This window comes from Marmota monax, unplaced genomic scaffold (genome assembly GCF_021218885.2).
Source record: "Marmota monax isolate L192 unplaced genomic scaffold, Marmota_monax_Labrador192_F-V1.1 WCK01_AAM20220418_F8-fsc00177, whole genome shotgun sequence".
Lineage (NCBI taxonomy): Eukaryota > Metazoa > Chordata > Mammalia > Rodentia > Sciuridae > Marmota > Marmota monax.
This window is the reverse complement of record NW_026694922.1, coordinates 1-24592: the sequence shown is the minus strand read 5'-3', so window position 1 is coordinate 24592 and position 24592 is coordinate 1. Positions and strand designations below refer to the sequence as shown.

Below are 24592 nucleotides of genomic sequence, written 5' to 3'. Positions count from 1 at the left end.
GTAGGGAGGAAAGAGGGAGGGCTTGTGAACCACAATTATTTCTTTCCTCTTCATCAGTGATTAACTGAGAACAGGTAACAGGACATTAATGAGTGTACAGGAATTTGCCTTCCCACAGTAGACTTTGGAATTAGTAAAAGGAACAAAAGTCAGGAAACCTTTTTCCAGTGCTTGTGGCTAGTCTTTCTGATCTTTCCATAGCAATTACAAGTATTGAATTACCTCTGGCACTCTGATCTTGCTTGTTTTTTTTCCTCCACATTTTAAAATTGGTGCATTATGGTTGTACATATCTGCTTGCCTTTTAATTCAACTTATAGTGATTGCTGAATTTCCTATCTTTTTTCTTAATTAACCAAGACTTAAATATTTCCTTTTGATCTAAAGGTTTTAACTTCTTCTTCTAGGAGATAGGGAACATTTCTTTATTTTAGATGGTGAACTTAAAATACTGCCTTACAAAATTAGACTTTTAATTAAGTAAAATGAGGCCTACCCCATGTTCTTTCTTCTGGACATGCAGTTAGAAAATAACATCATGGTTTATTTATATAACTTACTTATAATCCTATTAATAGTTTAATATATTTGAGTTCAAGTATGAAGTGAACCTGTTATACATGGAAGTGATTATAAAGAGCAAGTCAGAATATACTATCTTAATATTCTTTCTTAAATTTAAAAAAATTCTTGCGTGGTGCAGTGGCACATACCTGTAATACTGACAGTTCAGGAGGCTGAGGTAGGAGGATCGTAGGTTCAAAGCCAGCCTCGGCAATTTAGCAAGGCCCTAAGCAACTCATCAAGATCGTGTCTCTAAATAAAATACAAAGGTGGGGAGGGATGACTGGGAATGTGATTCATCCCCACATTAAGCGCCCCTGGGTTCAATCCTTAGTACAAAGAATGAAATTAAAATTCTTAACCCTCCCCACTTTAAAACCAATCACATACAATTTTTTTTTAATCTGTTTTGGTGATCAAGTCATCATATATGCTTGATATGTCCCCTCACCTGCCCCTGCCATGAGGATTAAGTTTAAAGAGAAGTGGTTGTGAAATTGTTTTAAAGGGTACCCAGTTATTATTGAATTCATCATAGCTAATCTTTTCTGATAACGAGGGGCTTCCCCCTTCCTATTTCTTGATGTGAAAAACAATAAGGTGTTGTGAAGTATCTTAATGTCTAAAAATATCAGAGCACAATGATCACTTTGTGTTTAATTTCTCATGTTTTGGGGTTCACATTTGGAAAAACTTTTGCTAGCATTTCAGTGGCTAAATGAAGAAAAATGACCTTAAACATTGATTACCAGCTGACTTTGAAATTCTCTTTCTTGCAGAGCCTTCTTTGAGGAATGTGTTCAGAACCTCTTCCACATTTTATATATAAAAAAAAGTCCATTTATGTAAATGAGAAGTGGGCCAAAGGCCACCACTAATGCAGTACAGAACCAGACAGAATTGATCTTCTGGTTATTATCTGTTGAAACAAAGCTTTTACCTTTTTTAAATCCAGGGCCTTGTGCATGCTAGTCCAGCAACTATCACTGAGCTACATCCCCAACCCTTTTAATTCAAAAATTTTTTTTTTTTAGTTGTAGATGGACACAATATTTTTATTTTTATGTGGTGCTGAGGATCGAATCCAGTGCCTCACACATGCTAGGCAAATGCTCTACCACTGAGCCACAACTCCAGCCCCTGCAACCCTTATAATTTTATTTTGAGATGGGGTCTTGTAAAGTTGCTAAGATTGACTTTGAATTTGCAGTCATCCTGCTTCAGCCTCTCAACTAAGTGAGATTATAGAATAGGTATGTGCCATTGTGCTCCACGAGCTTATGCTTATTATAGTGACATTATCATAAATGTTAGTGGTTTAAGAGTCTTGGTACCACTATAGTTTCTTTTGGTACAGAAAGGTGATTATAACATGAAGTCTAGCTGATTCTGACAACTTGATAAGCCCCCCCAACCTCCGCCCCTGCCCCAGAGAGGGAAGTAGTTTTTTGTTTAGGAAATGATAATGTTTTAACTGCTTATCTGTGTCCCACAGCTGGCAGAAAAATGTAGTACACTGATCATAAAGTTACATATTGAACTAAATACTGCCAATTTGTTTTATTGTTTTCAAAGTATAAATAGGGGAAAAAGTCAAACTGTGAACAATCATGCCTGTGAGATCATAGTTGATAGTAAAATGGCAGCTGTGGAAGGATTAGAACTTAAATTTTGTTCATTGCTGCATCACCAGTGTCTGGAGTAGTACCTCCCATCCAAAAATATTTGTTGAATGCATGAATCTTCACCACTTAAGCATAGTAGGTGAATGCATTAATGTTTTTGATTTTCTCCTTGTTTGTATTTTTAGTTATACTTGTCTTAAGCAGTAAAGGTTTTTAGGAAACTTGAGTTTGAGGGAATAAGTTTAAGCCACAGTTGCTTTACCCAGATGATAAATGCTTGTGTTTGACTTAATGCCAATGATTAAATCATCTCTCCACCAAGGATAATCCTACCCAACCTACTACAGGTATCCTAGTTTTGAATATCTAAAAAGTTAACAGACATAAATAAGGAAAAAAGAAAAAAATTATCCCTTCCAGTGGCAGTTGTAAAGCTCTTTTTTTTTTTTTTTAATCTTTTAAAAAATTTATTTATTTATTTATTTTTACATAAGATCTAGCTATGTTGACCAGGATGGTTCTGAACTTTTGGGCTCAAGTGATCCCATCTTAACCTCTAAAGTAGCTGGGACTAAGGTCTATGTCACTGTGCCTTGCTGTAAAATCATTTCTTAAAATTTAATATTCCCGGATTTACTATTTAGTATTGCCTCCACACTCAAGGTGTGTTCCAAATCTGTTCTCTTTTTTTTTTTTTTAACTATTCAGTGCATGTGCAAGAAGATCCATTTGTTTTCATATCCACAGTAAATAAGATTATTTTAAAATTATTTAATGTTGCTTGCCTTCTTAAAGTTTTGAACTCTTAATATCCTGCATTTGAAAAGTGACAGGGCTATTTGAAAATTACTCCATTTTTCAAAATGTATTTCAGTTAAAAAAAAAAAAAGTTCTCCACTGTCCCCCTCTCCCATCCCCCCAAACATTTTAGGATGCCTGGCCTTTGTTTTAGTTTTTCCTGTTTTATTTATTTTTTCAGAATAATAGGCATGAGTTTATTAGAAAGGATAGGAAAGGAGAGAAGGGGACACAGTAAAGGGAGAGAGTAGGTTCTCTCAGGAGAGGGACCCTTGTTTATATTTACTGATTAGTTTTTATGTTTTTTAAAAAGTTGGGGCTGTGGCTGTGGCTCAGTGGTAGCACACTTGCCTGGCATGTGTGAGGCACTGGGTTTGATTCTCAGCACCACATAGATCTTTATTTATTCATTTATTTCTATCAATAACTTAAAAATTTTTTTAAAAAGTTGGGGCTGGAGTTGTGGCTCTGTGATAGAACGCTTGCCTAGCATGGGTGAGGCACTAGGTCAGATCCTCAGCACCACATAAAAGCAAATAAAAAAAAAAGGTTAAATTCTTTAAAAAATGTAATGGCTTCAAAAGATTATATAAATCATCCAGATTGGTGTACTTCTTTGCCCTTGTTGAAGCTAGTAGATGGCACATAGGTAATCACAAACTATACTGAGTAGATACTAAATTTGTCCATTCCTTCTTGGCCTTCTCAGGGCCTCTGTGACTTTCATAGTCAACCTCATTATCTTCCAGAAAGAGAGTTCATTGAGTATATTGTGTTAGGTTTCTTTCTCTGATCAAACTGTGTGATAATATCTCGTGTCATAGTATTTAATATTCAACTATGTTGATTTTTATTCTTTAGGGTTATCTCTTACAATAGATAAAATCATATTCATATGGTGTAATATGTAATGGTAAAAAGCTTACATCTTAATTCAGATAGCTTCAGAATGATTTATTTTATTTTGGGTACTGGGAATTGAACTCAGGGTCACTTGACCACTTTGCCACAGCCTATTTTGTATTTTATTTAGAGACAGGGTCTCATTGAGTTTCTCAGTGCCTTGCTTTTGCTGAGGCTGGCTTTGAACTCGCAATCCTCCTGCCTTGGCCTCTGGAGCTGCTGGCTACTGCATCTGGCCAGAAGGATTTAATTTTTGTATTCCTTTGTGATGGAACTTAAGAGTAACTTTAAGAGTTAATTAACCCCTACCTCACCCAACATAACCATATTAAATTCTCTAGCTCTAAAATTAAGATTATGTTCAAGGCCCCCAAACATAACTACTTTGAGGTACATCTGACTTTTATCATAGGAAGGCGCTCGTCACCTTTTTTTTTTTCTTTTTGTAGATGGACAGAATGCCTTTAATTTATTTGTTTATTTTTATGTGGTACTGGGGATCAAACCCAGGGCCTCACGCTTCTCTCCCACCGAGCTTCTTTTAGACTCATGGCCCTTATGTGACAAATAGTCCTTAGAGACATGGGCAATGTATTTTGCTGGTGGTGTTTCACAGTGATATGCTTATTTCCAGTCAAGAAGATGTTTGATTTTGGTTATTGGGAAGAAGATTCTTTGCTGTAATTGAAGCCTACCTGTCTCAGCCTTTTCGTTGAATCTTTTTATTTGGTTCATTTCTTGGAATTTCATGTGGAAATTTTACATGAACACTTAATGAACATATTTCTGACAGAATAAGTAATTTCTAAAACATGTCAGATAATTCTTAGAATAGATATAGTGATTTTGTGTTGAATTTAATCCCACCCCACAACCCCAATTATCTTTTTTTTTTGCAGGGGGGGGAGGTACTGGGGATTGAACTCAGGAGCACTTGACCACTAGTCACATCCCCATCCCTTTTTTGTACTTTACTTAGAGACAGCATCTCACTGTGTTGCTTAGTACCTAGCTTTTGCTGAGGCTGCCTTTGAACCCCCAGTCCTCCTCTCTCAGCCTCCCAAGCCTCTGGGATTACAAGTGTGCACCATCACACCGAGTCACAACCCTAATTATCTGATGGACATATATCTTCTTGGGAGGTTACTAGAATATCGTACATAGCTGGCTAGCTTCCTTGAATTCCACCCTCATTTTCTAATGAAATAGTTCTTTTTCTGATTCTTTAGAGTTTCAATATTCATTACATTCTTCTTCACATATATGACTTCATGTCACTTGAACCATCATGTCAAAAGAATTGTGTCTATAAATATTGAAATAATCACAAAGGAATTAGGTCAATTAGGTCTTTTATTTCTGTAAAGGTCAGAATTGTTGCCTAGTAGAGAACAAATTCTTTGTGCCCCTTTCTTTTTTCTTAAAAAAGATTCATTGGTAGAAGGCAATTATATGTACCAAAAACTTTAGGAAGTCCAAACCAGAGTAGCTGTGACCTTAGTTTTAACGTACCTGTTCTTTTAAGTTGCGGAGATTTCCCTGACAAGCTGTCAGAAATGATCCTTTCTTGACTGAAGAAATGCCCTAAAATAGGAGGTTCCTGGAAAGCTCTTTTTTGTGTATTTCTACTGTTGCAGAAGGCATGCGAAGGCCTGGCTGGGTCTTAATTCTGTGATTTAAATATTATAAAATTTGTGGTTATTTGCTGCAATAAAGAGTGTTTTCTGAACAGTCTTTATTGCAGCAAGAAAAATCCATCATATGTTCTAACTTGTACAGAAAAATCTGGTAGTGAAATCTATCTTGATTTTTAAAATATTTGTCATTATAAAATGTGTTTCTTTTGCAGATTTCCTTGTGAAACCTTCTGATAGAAAAAGTTCTCAGTACAAACTTCATTTGGTAAGTTATACCCCCCCGTGGTGTGTGTGTGTATGTGTGTGTGTGTGTGTGTGTGTAATTTTTATTTTATTTTTCCTTCACTAGGATACAGGGAGAGTTACTTTTTCCATATGTAATTGTGGTAATGTTCTGTGCCTGGAAATTTGTTTTTAAATTGAAAGTTAATGAGTTGCAGCAAGTATTTCTTCTAAAATAAACAGCCCTTACCAATCTGGAGTTTTAAAATTGAAAACTTGATTCTTTGAATTTTCTTAAAATTGGTATATATTTATATGATAATTAATGCCTCTTAATACTAGAGGTAGTAGTACAAGTGTGAAGTTTAATTAGAAAAACAAGTTCTAAAGATTTTTCTAGATCTTTCTCCAGTGTGGATATTAAGCCGGCGGTATCTGTCCCTTACTGTATCTTTATTATAGCCTTATAAATCTGTTTAATTTAGGGAATTATAATTCCCTTTCATTGAAAAGTTGTGCTTTGCTTTTAAGTTATTAAATCCAAACCATTGTCTTGGCTTATCATTGCCCTAGAACATGGATCCAACTCCTTAGCATGGCATGTAGGGCTCTTTAGAGATGGATTTGAACAAATGTTCTATAGCTAATAACTTCTTCCCTGTGTACCTCGGATGACTCTTGTTATAAACACACTTGCCTACTTCCTGTCTTTTTAATACTGTTCAGTGTTCAGTTTTGTTTTTTTTCCTGCTATATGTACCATTTCTGTTCAATCTTTGTCTCATAGTTCAAGATCTTGCTGGTTTGGCTGGGCATCGTGTCGCATGCCTGTAATCCCAGCAGCTCGGGAGGCTGAGGCAGGAGGATCACAAGTTCAAAGCCAGCAACAGTGAGGCCCTAAGCAACTCAGTGAAATACAAAATAGGGGCTGGGGATGTGGCTCAAGCGGTAACGCGCTTGTCTGGCATGCGCAGGGCTCTGGGTTCGCGATCCTCAGCACCATATAAAAATAAAATAAAGATGTTGTGTCCACCTTAAACTGAAAAATAAATATTAAAAATTCTCTCTCTCTCTCTCTCTCTTAAAAAAAATAGAACTGAGGATGGGACTCAGTGGTTGAGTGTTGCTGAGTGCAATCCCTGGTACCAAAAAAAAAAAAATCTTGCTGGTTCAATAATTAAAAGCTCAAGTCTTCTACAAAGCCCTCCTTGAATGCCCAGGTCAGAATCTTTCTGTCTTTTGCATTACCATGGAATTATATTTCTTTATCTCTTCTCATACTCTGCTTTATTAGTTACATCTGTCAGCTCCTCAGAACTACAAATGCCAAAAGGCAAGCACTAACTTTGTGTTTGCATTATCAGTTTATATACTTCTCACCCAAGTCCTGGATACTAGTGCCTTCTCACTCTAAATCCCTCTTGATTAGAGTTTTGATTTTGGTAAGGAGGGAGGAGAATAGATTGGTTTGAGTAGAAATTGGGTATCATAACCTTTGGTTTAGTTTACTGTGGTTCTTTCTTTGCAAGTATTATACAGTATAGAATCAATGTCTTTGTAGTCCAAGTTGCTCAGTATCTTATTTGGTTGAATTGTTACCGTTTGCAAGTGTGAATTTTTGTTTTTAAGTGAGGAATTGAGTAATTTCTTCTTTAAAAATGCTTGAAATTGGGGTTGGGGCTGTGGCTCAGAGGTAAAGCGCTTGCATTGGATTCGATCCCCAGCACCACATACAAATAAAATAAAGATATTGTGTCCATCTATAACTAAAAAATAAATATATATTTAAAAAAATGCTTGAAATAACAGTTTCATAAAGATTTCTGTTAATTGAATCCTGGAATGGGTACTGTTGCTGGAACTCAGAGAAGCCTGTGAGTTACCACTGTCAAATTCGCATACATATATTAAGAAAAGAGAAATTTGAACTTGATGCTTGGGATAGGAATCTTGTCCTTCATTTGTTTAAAGGGGTTGCTTTATAGAGAAAGGGTTTCTTTTTAGAAAAAGAAGTATAATTCTAAGATATTGGTTGGTTTTCAGTGTTTAATATTTACAGTATCATAATGTAAATGTTTATTTGTTTTTAACTTTAAAATCAATCTACAGAAAAACATCAAAGACATTTACAAAACAATGAATACTGGGTTTGGCCGCCCATTCTATAGGTGATTTCAGAAATGTTGCTTGGATTTATAGAATCCCAGCAGTTTGGGAGGCTGAGGCAGGAGGATTTTGAGTTCAAAGCCAGCCTTGGAAATGGCGAGGCACTAAGCAATTCGGAGAGACCCTATCTCTAAATAATACAAAATAGGGCTGGGAATGTGGCTCAGCAGTTATGTGTTCCTGAGTTCAATCCCTGGTACTCCCTCCAAAATTAATTAATTAATTAATATGTGCCTCAGATAAAAGGAGACCAGACATATGACAAATGGATCCAATGTGATTCTGGAATGGATCCTTTACAGGGGCAGGAGGAATGTGCAGATTTGCTATAAAAGATATAATTAGATAAATTGATGAAAGTAGAATAGAGGGCTGGGATTGTGGCTCAGTGGCAGAGCACTCGCCTAGCACATGCAAGGCCCTGGGTTCGATCCTCAGCACCATGTAAAAATAAAATAAAGGTATTGTGTCCAACTACAATTCAAAAATAAAATATTAAAAAAAGAAAGTAAAATAGAGGTGGTGGATTAAAGTGTTATGTCAGTGTTAAATTTTCTGAATTTGAAAACTAGTGCTATGGTTATACAAAAGATTTTCTTTGCTTTTGAGAAATATACACTGAAAGTAGTAAGAATTAAATAAACATGGTAGTATATGCAACCCTTTAAGGTTCAAAGAAAATAACTGTGTACACATATACAAATATGTGTGGATAAAGATACTTGGGAATTGTCCTGTCCATGTTATTTGTTTTATAATGGAATATTTTATTTAATGAAGTACAATCTTTAGATAGAACTATTTCATATATAGGATTGCATGTAAACAGTATTAATTTTAAATGTACATATAATTAAATGGCACTAATATTGAGCATATCATATATATCATATCCTTTGGTCCTTACAACTCTTTATGTAGCTTTTATTTCTATCGTTTGCACTTCAGTTTCTTCATGTGTAAAAGAAGTATCATGACTTGCCTTCAAGGTCATTGAGTTAGAACAGGTTGAGCAGACCTAATCTGGAAGTTTGATATGCTCCAAAATCAGAAAAATTCTGAAATCTCAAACACTTGTGGTTCCATACATTTTGAATAAGGGATACTCAACCTGTATATGGCAGAATCAGGACTTGTATCTTACCTGCCCTCAGAGCCATTGCTTTACAGACTTAATTGCTTTTTCTTGAGGTCATTATCTTCACACTCTGTCATCAGTTAAATGATAACCTTTTATTAAATAGTTATTTTGAGTTTCTTTTTTAAAAACTTTAGAGGAAAATTTTGTTTTCCTAATGATAAATGTAAATGTATAAAAGTATGAAACCTAAGTCTCTGTTCTTACTATTTCCTAAAGGGATAACCATTGTTAACAATCTTTTTATCATTTTCCTGTATACATATGAACATGCTTCACGATGAATACAGGTGATGCTTTTGGTTATTCTTAACTTTTAAAATTACAGAGGACTTAAAACTTCTACCAAGTTGTTGACTGTGTGGATGAAGAGTAAGTATATGCAGTCTTTGGCAATAATAACTCTTGTGCATCCTTCTCCATACAAAGTTTAGATCTTTTCATCTAGTAAATTCATTTTTTTAAGAATCAAGGCTACAGAAATAGTGACTTGATTGGAATTTAGTTGTGAATGGTTGTTGTGCCTCTTTTGGTGATAATGAAAAGATGGGGAGAGGCTGGCTTTGTGGTTCAGTGGTGGAGCGCTCACCTCGCATGTTCGAGACCCTGGGTTCGATCCTCAGCACCACATAAAAATAAATAAGTGAAATAAAGGTATTGTGTCCAACTACAACTAAAAAATAAGTATTTGAAAATAAAAGATGGAAACAACCTAAATATCTCACCAGTTTATGTGATTATACTGTTTCATATTAGGATATGATGGAATACTGAGCTGCCATCGAAAAACACATACTGACGCAGGAGGGATTTGCTATATATTAATGGAAGAAATTAAAGAACAGAATGGCATTCCCTCCATCCCCCTTTTTGGAATAGATTGTATTTTTTTATATGCATACAGAATTATCTGGATGAAAGTATCAAGTAGTTAAAAGTAGTTATAAATAGGTGTAGGTGAACTGAGGAGCAACAACGAGAAGGGAACTTCTTTTTTAATATTTATTTTTTAGTTTTAAGTGGACACAATATCTTTATTTTTCTGTGGTGCTGAGAATTGAATCCAGTGCCCCACATGCTAGGCGAGCGCGCCACCACTTGAGCCACATCCCCAGCCTTGGTTTTTTTTTTTTTTTTTTAATATTCATTTTTTACTTGTAGTTGTACACAGTATCTTTATTTCACTTATTTATTCTTATGTGGTGCTGAGGATTGAACCCAGGGTCTCGCACGTGTGAGATGAGTGCTCTACCACTGAACCATAACCCCAGCCCCAAACTTCTTGATTTTTAAGAAGCAGTTATTAGGGCTGGGGATGTGGCTCAAGCGGTAGCGCGCTTGCCTGGCATGCGTGCGGCCCGGGTTCGATCCTCAGCACCACATAAAACAAAGATGTTGTGTCCGCCGAAAACTAAAAATAAATAAATAAATATTAAAAAAAAAAAAAAAAAAAAAGAAGCAGTTATTAAAATATAATTCTGGCGAGTGTGGTTCTATAGTCCCAGCTACTTTGGAGGATAAGACAGGAAGATTGCCAGTTTGGGATCTGTCTGGGAAGTTTAGTGAGACCTTGTCTTAAAAGTAAAAATGGAAAAGCGCTGGAAATGTAGCTCAGTGGTAGAGAATCCCTGGGTTTGATTCCCAAGATGGTTTGTGGGATTGGGGGGGAAGATTCACATACTGTGTAGTTCACCATGTAGAGTATAGGATTCAGTGACTCTAGTGTATTCACAAAATTCTGTAGCCATCACTTGCCTATTTTAGAACATTTTCATCACTTCAGAAAAGAAACTTCATATCCCTTAGCTGTCACTGTCTCTTGCCCTCCATCTCTCCCAGCCCTAAGCAAATAGTAATTAATTTTCTATCTCTGTATAATTTCCTTGTTCTAGACATTTCATGTAAACATAATCCTGCTATGGCATGTAGTCTTTTGTGTTTGGCTTCTTTTATCATGTGTTCAAAGTTTATCAATATTTCATTCCTTTCTAAGACTGAACAATAATCCATTGTTTGGATACCATTTTGTTAATCCAAATGTTCATATAGTTGAACAAATAGTTTCCACCTTTTGGTTATTTCGGTAATGTTGCTGAGAACATGTATGTATAAGTTCTTATGTGTTCATACTTTTTTGTTTTCTCAGATAAATACTAGGAATGCTATTGCTGGGTCAATTGGTAAATCTGTTTTATTGTTTGAGGAAATATGAGGCTATTTTCCAAAGAGGCTGTACCATTTTATATTCCCACCAGCATCATAAGAGGGTATTTGTTTACCTTTTATAGCTATTTTTAAAATTTCTTACATGGACCATCCATTACTATTAGACCTAAGCAAATTCACATGTCTTAATTGTTTATCAGACTAACAGTAATGATTCAACTTCTTTCTTTTGTGGTGAAAGTATAACTACCACAATGCGGCCCAAGTTATGCAAGTGAGGTGTTGCAATGACCCTTGAATATTTCCTAAGGATTGTTCATGACTGTTCTTTGTAGTTTTAAAAGGAACCTTTAAAAACTTCTTAATTCAGATTGGTTGCAGACTTACCCATGATCTTGGCTTTTACTTGTGAATTTGGAATTCCTATGGCAATTTTAAATTTTTCTCAAATTCTTAAAGCAGCACTTCCGATTTTCTGATTTTACCTTATCTACTTATTTTCTTTCTTGAATTGTAAATTCTCCACTCTCCCTTAACTCCTACATCCATGTTTTTACCTTTGTTATGTTTTTATACTCCAAAATACCTTTCAGATCTTTGTCTTTCTTCTGTCTGTACTTCCACTCTTCTAAATCAAAACACCATCCTCTTCCAGTAATTGTTCCCGATTGTCTTCTTTATTCTTTCCGTCTTTTAATCCATTCACCACACAATAGTCAGCATGATCTTCATGTCACTCTTCTGTTTAAAACTGTAAATGGTATCCTGTTGTGCTTGGAATATAATCTTTACATGATCTTTTCCTTATACATTTCAACTTTAAATTGGGCTACTTTCACTCTGATTCAATATATTTTAGCTAGAATGATTTCTTCCTTTTAGTTCTTTAAATATGTCAGTCTTTCTGGAATACTGTGCCGTTATCTATACCAGAAGTTTGACCCCCCCACATCCAAGCAAGCTTTTCTGATGTAGTCTCTTGGATCTTCTTATTCATTCTCTGTCTCAGCATCCTAATTGTTTCCTTCATCACATTTAACACACTTTGTAATTATTATCTCTCTCTGTCTGTCATTGGAACAAAAACTGCATTAGTGTAAGAACCAGTACATATCAAACTATCTGACATAGGTTCTTGGGTAATTTTTGACTGCCTGCAGTGTAGTACGCTGTTTTCAAAGTCTTTATTTGGTACAGAAATCAAAGGCATCACTTCTGGATGAAGACTTTTTAAATTGATTTAGTCTTTTAATGCTAAGTGGCAGATCTTCATTGTGATTATTTCCATGCTTACTAAAAATTTAGCCTTAACTGTAAAGTTAGCATATGTGTATATGATGTAACTGCTGATCAGCAGTTTACTTTTTTATTTTATTTATATATGACAGAAGAATGCATTACAATTCTTACAACAATTTACTTTGTAATTGGAATTTTAATTTTAGTGAATTGTCACTAGATGAGTACAGTTCAGCTGGTCATCTTACTCTGTGATGCCTGTATGAGTTTTCTGTGCATTTTTTTCTGGGGAAGAAAATAAACCTTAAAGGACACTAAATGTGCTGGGTGTTGTGGTGCAAGCCTGTAGTCCCAGCCACTTGGGAAGTAGAGGCAGGAGGATTGCAAGTTCTAGGTTAGCTTAGGCAACATAGCAAGACCATGTCTCATAATAAAAATTAAAAGGGGGGTGGGTGGGTAGGTGGGGCTAGGGATGTAGCCTAATGATAGAGTGCTTGCTTAGCCTGGGTTCAATCTATATTACCCCCCCCCCTCGACACACACACACACACAGACACAGAGTGCACATTGGTGTTTATTGTATAAACAATAAATTTGGTTTTGTGATGTCCAGAACTTCAATTCTTTAAAATGTTTCTCTATAACAGTCTCAACGTATGTATTTTTAAATTGACACATAGTAATTGAACATATTTATGGAGTATAGTCTGCACAGTGTGATATTTCAGTACATGTATGCAATATGTAATGATCAGATCAGACTTATTATTGACATTTATCACCTCAGACATTAATCATTTCTTTGTGGGGGGGAACTTTGTGTGTTCTAAATCCTTTATTTTGATATAATCAACTGTTGTTGACCACAATTACCATATGGTGCTATAGAGCATTAGAAGTTATTCCTCCTCCTATCTAGTTTTACCTCTGTATACCTGTTAACCATCCTCTCTCCTCTCTCCCTCACCTTTTAGGCTCTGTTAGCCATTATTCTATTGTCTGTTTCTTGGAGATCAACTTGTTAGAGTCTACGTGTAAGTGAGAATATGCATTATTTGTCTTTTTTTGTGTCAGAATTATTTCACTTAAAGTAATGTCCTGTGTTTGATCCATATTAATGCAAATGATAGAATTTCATAATTATTTTTTGTGGGGGTACCAGGGATTGAATTCAGGGGCACTTGACCACAGAGCCACATCCCCAGCCCTATTTTGTATTTTATTTAGAGACAGGGTCTCACTGAGTTACTTAGTGCCTGGCTTTTTTTTTTTTTATTTAGGTTATCTTTTTTTTTATATATATATATATTTTATTTTTTATTTTTTTATTTCTCGGCGGACACAACATCTTTCTTTGTATGTGGTGCTGAGGATCGAACCCGGGCCGCACGCATGCCAGGCGAGCGCGCTACCGCTTGAGCCACATCCCCAGCCCCGTGCCTGGCTTTTTTGCTGAGGCTGGCTTTGAATTTGCGATCCTCTTGCCTTAACCTCCCGAGTGCTGGGATTACAGGCGTGCACAACCACATCTGGCTCATTGGTTTTTTTTATGGCTCACTAAGTTGCTGAGGTTGATTTCAAACTTGCAGTCCTCCCACCTCAACCTCCTGAGTTGCTGAGTTTATAGGTGTAGGCCACTGTGCATAATACCTCTCTCCTTTTTAATTCTAACAGTTTCCCTCTTACAACATCTTTACTTCCTATTTCAAGTACCATATTCTGTTATTTCTTACCCTTAACTCTGTTTTCTTTGTAGCATTTATCAGCTAACTACTTAACATTAGATCCTGTTTGTTTCTCTTGAGGAAGACCGCTTCTTGACTTTTTATGCACAGTTGTCTTTCTAAAGCCTAGCAATGCCTGGAATATAGTAGGTATTGAGTATATTTATTGGAGTGAACAAAGGAAATAATTTTATGCCAATTTGGGTCATTATCAAATCACAAAGATTTGGTGTGGGTTTGAAGGAATGTCAAGAATGATGACTGTGACTTGGCTTATTACTGAACCCTGTGGTCTTTTCTCTAAACAATGGATTATATCAAGCTCCTGTCCTTGATCTTCATGGCCTCTCTTTATACTTATACAGCTTAAATGCTGTTCACACACTAATGTCTCCCACATTTATATTAATATTTCCGACTTCCATCTTTTAGATCTCTAGTCTGGTTTATCTAGCACTTTACTTGGCATTTTCAACTGGATATTTGGGCATCTCAAATGTAATACGTCTGAAATAGAACTTATGATTCTCCTTTGTTTCTTCACTCCCGTCTTTGCATGGATGTTCCCCATCAGTAAATCCTTGCTTTCAGTTGCTGGGGCAAAAAAAAAAAAAAAATTGACTTCCTTTTCTTTTACATTTAATTCATGAGCTCAAATCCTGAAGATGATACTTGCAAAGTATATCCAGAATCTAGCAACATCCCACCATTTCCATTACTATTACCTTGTCTCTTGGCTGGATCATTGCAGTTACCTTCCAACTGTTTCTTCCTTTGTTTCTTTCTCATTCCCAATAGTCTAAACTATTCCCTACCTAGATTCACTAGCCAGAGTAATCCTTGAAAGTAAATCATTTGATGCTCTTCTTGCTCACAATACCCCAAAACCGTTGTATGATATGGACCCTGCTATTTCTTTGATGTCCCCTGTTCTGTCATTTACACTGTCCTCTGTTTTGTCATTTACACTGTCTTATATGGTTTATATTGAATATTAACCAGGATAGCCTCTGTTTTTTGAACTTTAGCAAATCAGAATTACATGAGACTAATCTATTCAAAGAAAAAAACAACTTAAGATAATACTTTAATAGCCTATCTTTGCATTTCTAGTAGGGTATTCTTCCCCTTTCTCTTTTTTGTTCTTAATAAAACAGGTAAGAGGAGCTGGGCACTGTAGTACACGGGAGATCCTCCCCAAGAGCCAGGATTACAAATTTGAGGCCAGCTTGGGCAACTTGGCAAGGCCCCATCTCAAAAAATAAAAAGGGGTAATGGTATAGCTTGGTGAGAGAACAGTCTGGGCTCAATTCCCTGTCACTCCAAAAATAAATAGATAGATAGATAGATAGATAGATAGATAGATAGATAGATAGGAAGTATTAGCACAGGTGAGTATAGAATATTGGAATAACAAACAGGTTGTTCATATTTTGCTTGCTAATTATGTTTGTATGGATCTTCTGTCTATGGGAAGCAAACATTCTGAAAATTATAAGAATATTGTTTTCTCATTTGCAGGTTGATTTTAATTATTACTTTCATCCAAGGTTTAGCCTTTTTTTTTTTTTTAAACAACTATCAGTGTAAGAATGTTAGCATTTGCTACTTTTTTTTTTCAGAACTAGGTTAAGTCCAGAAATATTTTTACAAAGGCATTATCAAGTTTGGAATTGACTAGTGAGAACTGACAGGGTGACATTCAACTTTTTCTTGAGTGATTCTGTTCAGTTTTTTAGTTTGTATATGTGCAGTCCCTTTAATTAGGATATACCAATTAGGGGAAAACTATTGCCAATTTTGCTCTTTTTCTCTTTCTCTCTCTCTCTTTTAAATAAAAGATCTCAGCATAAGAGAAAGAAGAGCTTTGCCAGACACCGAAGAAGGGACGGGGATCTCTCCTCCTAATCTGGGCCTCCTGTCATGGTAAGTATAAGGAAATAAGAAAATTGGAGTTGAACTCAATTCTTACAATTCAGCTGAACACTAATCCATACTTACCCATTTCTGTTTTTGTTAGAAATCATTTTTCTTTCCCCTAGAATCTCTCTTTTATTATTAGTAATGATAGGGTACTCCAGTGTATGGAGCAGTCTCATTTCTCTTAACTTGAATTCTGTGACCTGGACACTAAGTCTCATTTTAAATCAGCTAGTGAATGGAACCAAAGAATAACATATGGTTCCTGGACTCTAGGTTTTTCATTCCTTTTCTAGGAAACTGGGCTGGAGTATAGCTCAATAGTAGCCCAAGGCTCTGGGCCCAATCCTCAGTACCAAAAGAAGAAAAAAGAAAAGAGAGAAAAAGAAATTTCTAGGAAGTAGGATATAGTGACAATGATTTTTTCATCTGAATAGTCTTTACTTTTTTTAATTGACAAAATTATGTATATTGTGTGCAATGTTCTTTGAAGTGTGTATATATTGTGGAATGGCTACATTGAGCTAGTTAACATGCGTTACCTCACAAAGCAATTCCCTATATTTCCTATGAGTCTTGCTCTCTTTCCCCCCGACCCTCCTTTCTTGCCCTTCAGTAGTACTAGATATTGGACCCGGGGTTTAGCACATGCTTGGCAAGTGCTCAACCGCTGGGTTACATCCCCAGCCTATCTATGTCTCTTCAAAGCAGTATTTTGGTTCGGTAGTAGGGCAGCAGATCTGCATTCCCCTGCTTGAATCTTTGACTGAAAAGAACATATCATGGACAGTTCAGTGATTTCTGGACCATTTAGGGTCCAGGGAAGGCAGAGAAGATGGAGCAACAAGCCAACTACATTTTTATTAATCTTGAGGACATATAAACAGCACTTCAGATCTTAAGAGAAAAATGATTCTCTGTAATATTGTCCTGTTTCTACCTTATGGTGTTTCCTAGATCCAAACTGTTTTATGCTGGTGCACAAAAAAGGAATTGAAAAGACCATGTTAATTTCAAGCTTCATTAGGGATGTGTATGGAAAATGCTTTTAAAATTAAAAACATAGTAAAACAAAACAAAAAAGGTAGTTGTGCAGAAATGTCATACGAAAAAGAGGAGAAAGGTAATTGTTCCCTTCTTAAAGGTAAACTCTTTTTTTCTTAGTTTGTGGGCATTACAACTTTCTAATTTCTTGTACCCAAACATTGATGAACTTTTACTGTTAATTCTCTAGACTACATTTTATTTTACTATTGTTTCTTTCTCATTCCCAATAGTCTAAACTATTCCCTACCTAGATTCACTAGCCAGAATAATCCTTGAAAGTAAATCATTTGATGCTCTTCTTGCTCACAATACCCCAAAACCGTTGTATGATATGGACCCTGCTACTGTCTCAGTTTTTTTTTTTTTTTTTTTTTTTTTGTGGTGCTGGGTCTCAGTTTTTAATGAATTGAAAAAAGTGTTTGCCTTGTATTTATATGGTATGCTATGCCAATGCTAATGTTTGTCAAATTATGGGCTTATGAAAGCAGATCTGTTCTATATGGAGACTTTGTCCTTCATCTTATACCACATAGCTAGAAACAAATAGCATGGTCCTGTTCTTGGTGCTGCTGGGATCTCTTTGGTGCCCAACTATCTTCCTTGTGTACTTCCTGCCCCTGTGCTGCAGAAACGCTCTGGAGACACCTCTATGTGATTGTTGGGGAACAGCTTGACCGTGGTGCATCCTGCCCCCACATAAAACATTATAATAAAATTTTTTAAAAATTCCCATTTGTAATTCTACCACCAGAACTTATGGTTGTATGTTTTCCTAAGTAGTCCTTGTCATTCATATATCTACATATATAGTTACAATAACATAATGAAGTCTTTTGCTCATTTCATTCAATGCATTAAACGTTTTCCCATGTTGATTTACTGGATTCCTAAAGATCATTTTACTAGCTACATAATATGTTGCAAGTTATTGAGCCTTTGATCCACTCATATGGTATATATTTAATATACCATATTATTTTAACATTCAGATTATATGTCCTTAATCCTTAGTTTTGTGTAAGAAAGGAGCATTGAATTTTGTTTTTGATGTATATTTCTGTAGTAATCTGAAGGTAACATCCTCTCCTGCCTCTTGTAATCTTAAAAGATCTAAAATGATATTTAAGTCTCTTTGAGAGACCAGGCATTATGAAAAGATATTTTTATTTTCAGTATGGAAAATCTTAAGCATAGACTATATGAGGAAAGAATTTGTAGTGAACTCTCATATCAGTTGCAGTAACTATCAGTTTATGGCTACTTGTTTTATCTGATTCCTACTCTGTGCTTCCTAGCCCTTTGAATTGTTTTGACCAAATTTCAAGGATTATAGCAAGGGAAATATATTTTCAATGACTATAAATACTAGCTCCAAGAATAGTGTATGGACAATACTGACAGTAAGAAGACCGGTGATTACTTTTACATTTTTTGAACATGAACGCTATATATATAGATTTAGTTCATAGGACTTAATTGGTCAGCAGTCTTCTCTTATGTGTTTTAAATATTTATATTTAATGTTGACTTCTCCTCTGAAGTATGTACTTAACTTTCTTACCTGCATAATTTAGCCAGTAGCAGAAACTGGCCTGAAACTGTGGTTGACTGATCCTTTTTTGGGATTTTGCAAGTGACCCTGCTAACTTTACAGAGCTAGGTAGAGCCAAAGAAATACCAGATTCTACATCACCTGGCATTCCTGAGTAATACCAGGAAATCAACAATGTGGAATGCATTCTTTAATACTAATGAATAAGTGCATATAGCCTAAGCAAAATCTGTTCCCAGCTTTTTATCACACCACTACTTTCCAGTTCTGCCTCTTCCCAGTTTCCCTCCCTATTAACTGTGTCAAGTTGGGTTTCCTTTTATACCTGTAAAATCACAGAGACTATAATAAAATTAGGCAGTTAGTTGGTCCTAATGTTAATTAAATCTTTGAGGTTAAATGCAGTTCTGTATAAAGGGGGACATTTTTCTTTCTTTTTTTTAAATATTTTTTTAGAGGTTGATGGAGCTTTATTTTATTCATTTATTTATATGTGGTGCTGAGAATCGAACTCAGTGCCTCACACTTGCCAGGCAAGTACTCTACCACTGAGCTACAACCCCAACCCAGGGGGACATTTTTCTGAAGCCTTATAGGTAATATGAGCTGAGGCAGTATTTTTTAAAAAGAGCATTTATTTGATTTAACTGAAAATAAGTACTTCATGTTCTTGTCTTGCTGGCTTAATTGTCAGTTCTCATATGTTGAAAACAATTTTCTTTCAGTGTTCAGTAGCTACTTTGGTTAGGTACGTTAGTCTGGATTAGCACCAAAGTGAGTGTGCTAGCAAGAATGAATAGGTAAATGGCTTCTCTTTCCCTTTTTTTCCTTTTTCCTTTTCTTTCTCTTTTTAAAAAGCCTGCTACATTATTTCAATTCTGAGCTGTTTTGAGGGTCAGTGGAAAACTGCGTCAAGGAATCACATAAAGAAATAATGAGTGCCTCTGTAAAATGATCTTAAAGACAGTAAAAGTTTAGGCCTTATACATTTATGTGAGTTAAAAAGCCAGTTAATGTGATGCTGAGAAGGTATGTTTAAAGTGTACTTTCAGGTAAGAATTTTTAAAAGCTGTCCCCTCTCCCTCTTTTATAGCATTTCCTACCTATTCCCTGTTGGTTCATGAGAACATTTTTCTTGATTCAGGATTCTCTCTCTTTTCCTTTTATTCCCTTTAAATGTAAACATTTAGCCTTCTTTAAGTTAAGAGATACCTTTTAATAATGAAAGTAGGATTTTTTTTTAAAGCCAGTACTTATGGTAGAAAAGTGGGTTCTTTTTTAAAAAAATCACTTCCCCCTGTTCTTTCACTCATTAATTGACTTCAAACGAAATGAGTGGAAAGGCATAATATAGTACAGATCAACACAACATTTTTTTGGTATTATTTTTTTATTTGTTTTAATTAGTTACACATGACAGTATAATGACCTTGACATATCATACATTTGAATCAGATGGGACATAATTCAACATTTTTCATCTAACAAGTTATTTTGGTGTTTATAGGAGTGGAGCCATTTACAGACTTTAGTACACTTTAGGTAATTACTCTTTCCGAGACCACTAAGCTCTGTCATATTAGCCTTATTAAAGTGCATCACTTAATTATTTTTTTAAAAAAATTTATTAGTTATTGATGGACCTTTATTCATTTATTTTTTTATATGTGGTGCTGAGAATGGAACCCAGTGCCTCACACATACTAGGCAAGCACGTTACCAACAACCCCAGCCCTCATAAAACATTTTTATTTTGGCTACATAAGAAACAAAAGTTGTTTGTTTTTTTTTATAATTTTGCTTTTAAAATTGTTTGATTATCAGTAACAGTTTCTTAACAATTATCCTGGGATGCTTGTAATCCTAGGGAAATAATTTTTTTATAATAATAATAAAAGTATATTTAATTTTTTTAATACTAAATGGAAGTTTCATAATTTTTCATAGCATTTTATAAACCATTTGTAAAATTATATTTTATAATTTGAAGCTATTTAAAAATTTTAAATATCAATCTTTTTAAAAGGCCCTTAAAAAGCTCATGTCTCAAAATAAAATGGTTTAGTCAGTTTGTAGCAAAGATTGCTAGAATGATGGTTGAGGTCATTGTTAAATTCTGAGTGGCTTTTTCTGTCATGGATTAACAATAGGAGAATAGTTTTGGGACAAGTTCGGCTTTTCAAATTATACAGCTTTAATTGTTACTTAGTATTAGAGTGCAGTCTGGAATAGCAGCTCTGAAACCCTTTGGTCTCAGCATCTCTTTTTACATTGATAAATTATTAAGGACTCCCAAGAGGGCTTGTTTATGTGGGTTATGTTTGCTGTGTTTACTGTAATAGAAATTAAAGCTGAGAAATCTCTCAAATGCTTATAAATTCATTTAAAAGTATGAAATTACATGGCAATATAAATATTTTTAATTAAAAATAACTTCTTATCCAAAAATTGTGTAATATTTCTGATCTCTTTAATGCTTGGTTTAACAGATGACACATTCTCATATCTACTCTCACATTCAATCTATTAAAATATGTTTTATTTCAAATGTGAGGAAAATTCAGCCATATGTAAGTAAGTAGAAAAGCGAAGAATATTTTAGAAGTGTTTTAGATAATCACATGTATTTTCTTTTAATACTACACCAAAACTTGACAAGTGGTAGTTCCTTAATTTAGTTGCAGTGGTGAATCTAAAACTATAAGTGAACCTCTTTGTTCTATTTTAACTGTTTTTGATCTGTCTTGTAATTTTTTGGCAGGTGTGTGGTTCTGGGGATCAAAACCAGGGCATTGTATGTGCTAGGCAAGCACTTTACCCCTGAACTCCAGCCCTTATCTTGCACTTTTATCCATGCATGATTTAAAATATCATACATTGGTCATTAGGAAAATAATAGGTTCATTATGCAATGCAGGTCTTTCAACTGTTGACATATAGTGAATTTTTAAAACATATTTGATATATCACACACTGATTTTATCACAAAATTTTTGAGTATTGGAAAGCTATCAAATTCATGGTGGCAGATGACAGGTTTTCCAGTATTGTAATTTTTGCATAAAAAATATATTGTCATTTGGAAAAAAGATCTGCCATATGGCCAAGTCTTAATTTCCACAATTTGTCCATTAGTTATTCTTTCAATTAAAAATTGTGCATAAAAAATGGCTAGTTCATTGTTAATTGAAAGTCACATAGATATTTTTCCTTGAAGCAACCATAATATCTCATATAATTTTCTCCTGCCTTTTCCAAGGTCATTTTTAGTTAAATTGGTATGTCTGCCTTGATTGTGCTAAGGTGCTCAGTTTACCCTGCTTATTCTTTTTACAGTATTAAAACAAGTGTCAACACAGTAGGAAAAAGGCAGATAATGCCTTAATATTATTGTGAAGGTGGTTTTGACCTCATAGAATCTGCAGACTTCACTTGAAGAACCACACTGATAAAAGTAGTGTAATCTTATGGTTTTATTTAACAGCAACTCTAATCCTAAGTATTGTTTATACTCCCCCCGCCCACCCCGAGGAGATTTGTAACATTGTGATAAGTAGCATGTGCTAAATGTTCAGTAAATAGTGGTTATAAGTTGAACATGATGTGGTTTTTGCTGTTTTAAAAATGGTTGTGTTAAAAAAAAAATGTATGTATGTATGAAGTCCTGGGTTCAACTCCCAACACTGCTCCCCTCCCTCCTCAAAAATCTGTGTAAACAGATTTCACTATCATTTTGAGTCAGGCTTTCTAACAGATTACATTTCTTTTGGGTCTTCCTGTAACATTACTTTTTAAAATGTGAATTAAATTGTAGTGCATTTTAGATGAGAAGTTTCTGTTCTCTTTTGAAATTTCCTTAACAGAAATAGATTTATTTGGGAATATAGGGCAGAGTAAATTAGGGCTGGTATTCATACATGTTTCAAATTTGGGAAATTTAGTTCTTACTTTTTCTTAAATATTCTTTCAAGATTCGATTGATGAAAATTTCACATAAAAATCAAAGGTGACACAAAGGCTGGAGTCCCAATATCTCCTTCAATGGCAGATCCCACTTTGTCACAACTTCCTCTCACTAGGCCCCACCTTTTAAAGGTACCACCACCTCCCAGTAGCACCACAGACTGGTGGCCAGCCCTTTAACATATGGACCTTTGGAGGACACTTATCCAAACCATAGTAGCAGTTAATATGTTGATGGAACAGTTTGGGGAATTAATATTTTTTTTTCTTGCATTTTTTTGCCTATTTGCCTTGGTCATTGGGCTCTTACTGTGATTATGTGAGAAGACATGGCAGAAAAACTAAGTATAGATAACTAGCAGTTTTTGAAGTTATTTATTTTAAAATTTTTGGTTTTTTTAGGATGAAGAGACTCGGCACAGTCTTGAGTGCATTCAGGCCAATCAGATCTTTCCCAGGAAGCAGCTGATTCGGGAGGATGAGAATCTTCAGGTAATCATAGGCCACTTTGGATTGTAATATGTATTTAGCATCATAGTAATGATGTAGCAGAGCTAATGGATTAAAGGGATGGACTTATAAACATATTTTTTTTTAAGCCATACCTATAGAAATGCAAGCTGGAAACCATTCTAGCAAGACTTATGTTCTTAGAATTCATTATTTGAGATGATGTTCTCTATCATTCCTTTAGGAGTCCAGGATTTGAATAATTATATTTGAATTAGGTGGGTATAATCTCGTCCTCTTTACTTATGTACTGCACTTTAAACTTGGATGACAGTGCATCCTCTTTAAATGGACCACTGTCATCCAAGTTTATCTATTTATCTATTATCTATTTATCTATTCACCCGACCTTTGTTTAAAGACTTGGCCTTAATTGCTTCAGAACTCTGAAGAGTTTCTTCATTTTGAAGGTTCCTTTCCTTGAACTTCATGGAGAGAGCACAGAGTATGTGGGTCGTGCTGAGGATGCCATCATTGCCCTTTCAAATTATAGACTTCACATCAAGTTCAAGGAGTCTCTTGTTAATGTAAGTGATTACTAACTACTATCTCTAAGGTAGACATAGAAAGTTTAAGTTGAAAAAACTTTGTAATGTACTCAGAGACATACAAGATTTGGGTGTGTGCAAGCATTGTGTGCTCTGCTTTTCTCTGTTTTGCACTCGAAGGACATTTAGTTAGTCAGCAATTCTTATGCCTTATTTAAAATGATGTATTTAGTTGTCAGCTGAGGTGTTCAATGTTTAGTTAAAACTGAATAATTTGCACTAAGTAATGCCTTATGTTAAGCTTTATAAAAGTACAGAGTCTGAATAAGCTTTTATTCCTCAATTGTTAGTAGTTACCAACTACTTCAGTTGAGTTAATTTCCTGGGCCTTAATGTCAGATGATATGTGCTTTGAGCTCACTGAAGACTCATTATAGGATGAAATTACTCTAATGGCTCCTAAGTGGTATAAGTATAGATGTTAAGTGCAATGTTTATTTGCATAATGGACCATATATTACCGAAGAAAAGGAATTCTCAAGGGTATACTTACCCTTTTTCAATTATGAGGGTCTTTTCAGTGAACTGGATCTTTCAGTGTACTGCTGTCATTAGTAGATTTAAATGAAACCCACAGAGGCACAAAAGTTGTACTTGCACAAAACAAATGCATTCTTCATTTGCTAGTATTGTGGTTTTCTGCATGTCAGTGCTAGCGCAGAGAAATATATTATAACACCTAATAAGAGGTCAGTATTATATCCCATTCAGATTGTGTTTTGGTTTTCATTTTGTGGTTCTTTGAGATCTGTCACTTTTATTTATTTTACTTACCAGTCCAAAAGTTACCCAAATCCTCTTTGATTTACCATGAGTCAGTGGCTGCCATTTTCTTAGTATGTGTTATCTAATCTAATCTAATCTCTTTTT

The 24592-nt window shown here is 35.0% G+C and overlaps 1 long non-coding RNA gene across 5 annotated transcripts in view; it reads left to right on the top strand.

Annotated features, from left to right (window-relative positions):
- The window catches only part of LOC124081130 (uncharacterized), a 102470-nt gene extending 77884 nt beyond the window's left edge, over window positions 1–24586 (top strand). For all 5 annotated transcript variants that reach the window (XR_009225212.1, XR_009225210.1, XR_009225209.1 and 2 more), the window contains 4 exons: window positions 5740–5792; window positions 16024–16108; window positions 23067–23156; window positions 23585–24586. This is a non-coding gene — a long non-coding RNA (uncharacterized LOC124081130). The remainder of the gene's footprint in view (window positions 1–5739; window positions 5793–16023; window positions 16109–23066; window positions 23157–23584) is intronic.
- Window positions 24587–24592: the final 6 nt, after the last annotated feature.